The sequence below is a fragment of the Sander lucioperca genome, chromosome 3 (assembly GCF_008315115.2).
Source record: "Sander lucioperca isolate FBNREF2018 chromosome 3, SLUC_FBN_1.2, whole genome shotgun sequence".
Taxonomy (NCBI): domain Eukaryota; kingdom Metazoa; phylum Chordata; class Actinopteri; order Perciformes; family Percidae; genus Sander; species Sander lucioperca.
Window position 1 is genome coordinate 4380180 of NC_050175.1, and position 7500 is coordinate 4387679.

The 7500-nt window shown below is 40.3% G+C and overlaps 1 protein-coding gene across 3 annotated transcripts in view; it reads left to right on the plus strand.

Moving 5' to 3' along the window:
- The first annotated feature begins 4925 nt into the window (after window positions 1–4925).
- Window positions 4926–7500, plus strand: part of LOC118494676 — a 10846-nt gene continuing 8271 nt past the window's right edge. For 2 of the 3 annotated variants that reach the window (XM_035999165.1, XM_035999166.1), the window contains exon 1: window positions 4936–5099. The gene's annotated coding sequence lies outside the window, so the exon portion shown is untranslated. Of the gene's footprint in view, window positions 5100–7500 lie in introns of all 3 variants that reach the window. The other variant, XM_035999167.1, reaches the window with a different exon arrangement.

Sequence of the window (7500 nt, forward strand, 5' to 3'; positions counted from 1 at the left end):
GTGCATGTGTGTGTGTGTGTGCGTGTGTGTGTTTGCGTGTGTGTGTGTGTGTGTGTGTGTGTGTGTGTGTGTGTGTGTGTGTGTGTGTGTGTGTGTTTCTTCCCTGGCTGTTATCTCTCTCTTGCAGCTCTGAGCAGGCTTCGCTCCGCCAGTCAAGCAGTACGTGGCGGTTGCAGTGTTGGGGCGGAGCCGCTGATAAAGTCCAGTTTCAGTTTGATTTGAGCTTTCATACCAGTATCAGTCTCAGCTGCCTGCGCTCACAGGAAGCGCCATCACATCAACTACACACACTCCCAACGCTGGGCTTCACTGTTCAACGGTCTGCTTTTGGACACCTTTGTTTTGTAAGACACAAAAAAAGAAACACTTGTTTCCAGCGCTGGAATGTAACAAAGTACATGTACTTCAGTACTTATACTTCAGTCCAAATGTTGAGTTACTTGTACTTTACATGAGTTTTTTCTTTTCATACCACTTTCTACTTCTACTCCACTACATTTCAGAGAGAAATATTGTACTTTTTTTCTCCACTACATTCATCTGACAACATTAGTTACTAGTTACTTTAGTTACTCCGCTACATTTCAAAGAGAGAGAGGGACGAAAAAGGCGCCCAAAATGTCATAAAAACGACAAAAACTACATTGAAAAAACATGGAAAAAAGGTTGATGAAAGGGACAAAAAAACAGGAAAAACCTCAAAGTGGCAAAAACGTTGAAAAAAGGACAAAAGCTCATGGTTTGGGTTAAAATAAGTATGTATGTTTTTGCAATTTAACACAAGTATATAGCAGAAGTTAAGTATGTTACGTATCCTGGGTGACAGCGGTGTGGTCTACGTGATACGTAGGTTTACGCAGTACACCCACTAAGAAAGCTCCAGGATTTCCATATACCCACTTAAAAATGCCCAGTGACACGCAACAACATACTTTCCATTATATTTCTGATATATTTTGAATTGTCATCTGTGTCTTTCTTCTTCACATAGGCTAAATAAAGGTATCTGAATACAGGAAATGAAGTCGTTGATGCTCAAAGGAGGATATAGTAAGTGTCATTCGGTTTTTGTCATGACAAGTTAGGGTTAGGGTTAGGGGTTAGGGGTTAGAGTTAGGGTTAGGATTGGGTTAAAACACAACGCCCAGGATGGGCGCTGCAAGGGGCACGGGCACAAAGGGAAAACTTAAACTTAAAAACCTCCTTAAAAAACCAAGTTCAGTTATATAAAAGCTGTTTAAAAGAAAGCCAGATATTAAAAGCAGGTTAAAAAGAACCACTGGACAATCCAACTTTAAATAAAAGGTCACCTCAACACCTGCCCTGGCCTCTCTCATGGAGACATTACAAAATAAATAATTAAATATACAGTATATAGAGTTATGAAAATAAATGCCCCGGCGTCGCAATACAAAAACAATTCCATCCCAATCTATCTCCACATAAAAAGGACTAAAAACATTTAAAAAGTCTAAAATACTGTCTGAATTACTTGCCCTTGAGGTTAAAAAGTACACATACCATTACAAATTTGTAGTAAGTGCTGAGGTTTAAAAGTGCTTAAAAAGTAAAAGTGCCACACAATTAATAACCATAAAGCATTTAAAATACATCATAGAATAAAACCACACTGTTAGTTATGGTTATGGTTGGGTTCATGTGTTCATGACAGTGTCATGTTACTCTTAAGTAAAGTGTTACCTAATATTTCAACATTTCTTTGCATTTTTGATCTAGGTTTGCGGCACTTTTTAGATGTTTTTGTGGCTTTTTGTTTAGTTTCAGTTGTTGTTTTTCCAATTTTTTTGTCGCTTTTTTGTCACTTTGTTTGTCTGATTGTCACTTTTTGCCACTTTGCCGTTTTTTGACATTTTTTCTGAAGTTTTCAACAATTTTTTCCACCACTAACACCAAATTATAAACACTATTTTAACACTTATTCTTGGAATTCATGGTCAATAAACCTAATTTTTATGAAATCATACCTCATTTTTGAGTTTAAAAAGCAGAAATATTCTATAATATGGAAAAAAACTCCCAAAATGTAATGAAAGAAACTGAAACTGATCTTTAATTTTACTTTTGAAGAATGTTGTATGGAACCATCCATACAACCATGTTATTTTTGGGCAATTTGGTTGAAAGAAACCTATATTTCTGATATAGAAACTCTAAAAACGGGCCAAATTTGACCCAAGGACAACAGCAGGGTTAAAGTTTGGGGAGAAAAAATATGGACTCTAGTCACACAACTTGACTCGAGTCCGACTGAAGTTGCTAATTTGAGGACTTGAGACTTGCTTGACTTAAGGCTGATTTATGCTTCTGCATTGAATCGACGGCGTACCCCTGCAGACCCCTCTGCGTCGACGCGAACCCCTCTCCGTGCCCTCCGCAGTAGCTCGACGTGCACCTCCAAAAATTTGGAACTTTGCGTCGAGGCGACGCAGACCGCAAGGACTGTGATTGGTCAACTGGTCCTGTGTGTTGATAGTGGGTGTGTCAAGCAGCCTACTGTGGGGAGTAGCAACATGCTAGTTCACTGACATCAGCTTTGCAAATAAACTCAGACATATCTTGGTTTAAATGACGGGGTTATCCATTTGTAAAGTGTCTATATGTTAGTAACGTTTTAAAATTACCACTTCGCCAGCAAGCAGTACTTTGTGGGCAGTTGTGCTAAAGTTTGCTTGCTAACATAAACTGTCTCTCTCTCTTTCGCTCGCCATTGTCGGAAATGAAAAAGCGGAACCAAAACAAACTATCACCCCCTAGTGTTCTGGCGGTGAAATGCAACGCGATGCAAAGAAACGCGTTCAACCCCGACGCAGAACTCCGAAAGGGTCACGAAGCCGTAGGAGCGTGGAATTAACGCAGAAGCATAAAACAGCCTTTATGTTGCATATTACATAAATGACTTGACTTGACTTTGACTTGGTATTCAAGACTTGAGACTTGACTTTGACTTGAGACAGATGACTTGAAAGGACTTTTTATTAATGTAATAACCAGACTGTGTTCTTTTTTTCAAGGTATTGAGATAAAAAGGCAAGCCCGTGATGGGCAGTGGTGGTTAGACGCGAGAAGAAACCACCGCTGCCTATCGTGGGCCTATCTACGCCGAGCTCAGCTAGCTAGATGTCAACCCTGTGGTATATTGACATCCTATAACTTTCTATACACTTTGACTTAAAAGTTGGTATAAGGAGGATGCATGAACTTTACCCTACATTTACTGAGAACATCTGGAAATTGTTAACATGAGTAGAGGTCCCCCCAAGACAGAAGAGACCTTTTTTGGAGTTGTGCCAGATAACAGGCATTGATTGGTCAGTCTTCTGTTCCAATGGTATACTCACACATATCACGTCCTATGTTAATGTATGCATGGAATATATACGTTGTTCACACAAAGAAAAGTCAGAGCGGCAAATTTTGAGGTTTGGGTTGGTTGTTCTCCAAGCTCTCTGCAGGAGTTTGTAAAATTGATGCTGAATCTTTGCTTGTAATAAACCTTTTTATAATCAAGAACAGTGTCGGCGGATACCTCTTCATACAGCATCACAGCATTACTATTTAAGACACCACAACCCAGCATCTTAACTGGATATAAGTCTCTGTAATGAAGTTTTTTGTTGCAACAGTTTCGTTGCAATATTGAAATTAAAACAAGACTTTTGATGACGACAAATGTCTTTTTAAACTGATTATGAATGTAAAAACTGGGGTAGATCTAAGAATTTTGTATGACTTGACTTGTGACTTGACTTATAGCAGGGACTCGACTTGACTTGCTTGATTCTCACCACAGTGACTTGAGACTTGCTGGTGACTTGCACATGTGTGTCTTACTCCCACCTCTGGCAGAAAGCTCCGGCTTCTGTCTTTCACGTCGTTACGTCGTACGGATCGCGATGACGTCTTCCACTTACATGGCGTCAGGTTCGAACACTCGTGACACCATTTCTATCGCAGATGAAACTATGAAAACGCCTTAACAATCATAAAATGAGCATATCTCAAGAACTAAAAAATGTACAGGGTTAAAATAACTTCTGGAGTGTTAAGAAATGTTCTGTTCATGTTTTTACATTAAGAAATATTTTTGGATCGAAATGTTTTACATGTTTATTAAGTAAAAGTTGATGAAAACGCATGTCTGATTTACAAACATTTTTTTTTAAATTTATGACACAATTTCAATACTTTTATTAATGGATTATGGGATATTAACTTACATTAGCTTTTAACTCAGGTTGTGCTGATTTTAGGGATATGAAGCATTTGAAGATACTCCAGGAAATGACATCACAATAAGCAAATATTTAGACACTAGCGAACCGAGTTCAAAGGGTTAAGTAGTCAGTCTATCAGTCATACTGTATGTGCAGTGTGTAAACTCTGTCTGTGTGTGTGTGTGCGTGCGTGTGTGTGTGTGTGTGCATGCGTGTGTGTGTGTGTGTGTGTGCATGCGTGCGTGCTGGCGGGTGTGTCTGTGTGTGTGTGCGTGCATGGGTGTGTGCATGCATGCTGGCGGGTGTGTCTGTGTGTGTGTGCGTGCATGGGTGTGTGCGTCTGTGCTGGCAGGTGTGTGTGTGTTTGTCTGTCCTTGTCTGTGTCTGTGTGTGCCTGCGTATGTGTGTCTCTTGTGTGTGTCTGTAGTGTGTGTGTGTGTGTGTGTGTGTGTGTGTGCATGCGTGTGTGCGTGTGTGCGTGCATGGGTGTGTGCGTCTGTGCTGGCAGGTGTGTGTGTGTGTGTATGTCTTTCCTTGTCTGTGTCTGTGTGTGCCTGCGTATGTGTGTCTGTTGTGTGTGTGTGTGTGTGTGTGTGTGTGCATGCATGCATGACTGTGTGTGTGTGTGTGTGTGTGAGTGTGTGTGTGTGTGTGTGTGTGTGTGTGTGTGCGTGCGTGTGTGCGTGCGTGCATGCATGCATGACTGTGTGTGTGTGTGTGTGTGTGTGTGTGTCTTTATGCACTTCAAACAGCAGAGCGTCTCAGTGTTTGTTCACTCTGTTAATAAGTAAACCAGCAGCAGGAACAACACTCGTCACACACAGTCTGAACCTGAACGTACAGCTGTCTGCTCCGCGCCCACAGGTAGGTTTATTCACACTTTATTTCCTTTCGTCTGCATGACAACACGGATACTTTTCTCTATGTTTCTATTAGAAATAAACTGTCTTTGAGTCTGTAACAGTCACAGGTTCTCCCGTCCTTCGGCTGTCTGAAGTTATTTAAACATTAGAAATATTCAAATGATAAGTGTAAGAAAACTAATCTTAGAGACTTGTTTTATTAGATGTTTCGCAGACGACTGCTTTTTTTATATTGAGTATCGTAAAGAATATTAAAGTACAGATACAGTATGTCAACAAACAGTCTTTACCGCACGGACGCCGCTAAAACATGGGAAATGCTTTCAAATGTTAGGCGTTAGAAATCTAATCTGAGACTTATTATATGAGATGTTTTGCAGACACATTTATTTTGAGTATCAGAAATAAAGGATATGAAAGTACAGATGTGTCAACAAACACACGAGTCTTTACCACACGGACACCGCTTATGGAAACTATTAATTAATAAAACATTTATGACGTTATCACGTTATGATGGAGAAAACTGCAGGAATATCAGACACACAGATAGACATATTTGATATAAGTGTATAGCAATGGTGCGTGTGCATTTATGGCATTCGGAAAACTTGACGTGATGGAAAATTCACTTTATAATAGATAACAGATGACACATGCAGTTTATGTTTTCAGATGTTACAGATGTGAATTGTGAGACATAAAACCTGTTCTCACTCCGAACTCGTAAAATACGGACGTTTGGGCAGTGTCTGTCAACGTCAGATACGACGAAAAAAGCGCCATTCAGCGTGTTTGTAGAATGCATCGGGGAGAGCAGCAGCTACACAGCGTTTGAAGATGACGTAGCACTAAGAGAGACAACGGTAGCGAATAGTATGAAAGCCCGAAAATCCACATAGGGAGGTTGGTTGGGGGGGTGGATGGGTCGAACAATACAGGACTTTCACTCAGGAGACCGGGGATCGGGTCCCGCGTGTCATGTTTCCTAAACCCAACCGTCCCGTTCTTCTTTTCCTAAACCCAACCGTCCCGTTCTTCTTTACCTAAACCCAACCGTCCTGTTCTTCTTTACCTAAACCCAACCGTCCCGTTCTTCTTTACCTAAACTCAACCGTCCCGTTCTTCTTTTCCTAAACCCAACTGTCCCGTTCTTCTTTTCCTAAACCCAACCGTCCCGTTCTTCTTTACCTAAACCCAACTGTCCCGTTCTTCTTTTCCTAAACCCAACTGTCCCGTTCTTCTTTACCTAAACCCAACCGTCCCATTCTTCTTTACCTAAACCCAACCGTCCCGTTCTTCTTTACCTAAACCCAACTGTCCCGTTCTTCTTTATCTAAACCCAACGTCCCGTTCTTCTTTTCCTAAACCCAACTGTCCCGTTCTTCTTTACCTAAACCCAACTGTCCCGTTCTTCTTTTCCTAAACCCAACTGTCCCGTTCTTCTTTTCCTAAACCCAACCGTCCCGTTCTTTACCTAAACCCAACCGTCCCATTCTTCTTTACCTAAACCCAACTGTCCCGTTCTTCTTTATCTAAACCCAACGTCCCGTTCTTCTTTTCCTAAACCCAACTGTCCCGTTCTTCTTTACCTAAACCCAACCGTCTCGTTCTTTACCTAAACCCAACTGTCCCGTTCTTCTTTTCCTAAACCCAACTGTCCCGTTCTTCTTTTCCTAAACCCAACCGTCTCGTTCTTTACCTAAACCCAACTGTCCCGTTCTTCTTTTCCTAAACCCAACAGTCCCGTTCTTCTTTACCTAAACCCAACTGTCCCGTTCTTTACCTAAACCCAACCGTCCCGTTCTTCTTTTCCTAAACACAACTGTCCCGTTCTTTTCCTAAAAAAAAACAACAACAATGACAAAAGGTGACAAATGTAAGAAAAAGCAAAAAAGAAATTGGGAAAAAACCTAAATAAAATGCAACACCTAAAGAACTGTCACAAAAAACTCTTGAAAAAGGCGGCAAAAACGCCGGCCCATGGCAGTAAAGGCAAATGTGCGCTGGCAGTCCAAATGAGTTCAACATAATAAGAAAGAAAAGACAAATATTTTGTTGAAAAGCGCTACAAACATTGAAAAAATGGGACAAAATGACGCGTCAAACATCAAAATCATCAGAAAAAAACAGCCAAAACATTGAAAGAAAAGCGACAGAAACATCGAAGATGCGACACATTTTTGAAAGAAAGAAGAGTTAAAAAAGGTGGCCAGAATGAAGAAAAAAAGGACAGAAAAATATGAAAAAAATTGTCAAAATGTCCCAAAAAAACTTTAAAAAGGTCTTAAAAAGAAACGACAAAAGAAGAGTTGGAAAAGGTGGCAAAAATGTAGAAAAAAAGGACAGAAAAATATGAAAAAATTATCAAAATGTCCCAAAAAAACATTAAAAAAGTTGTA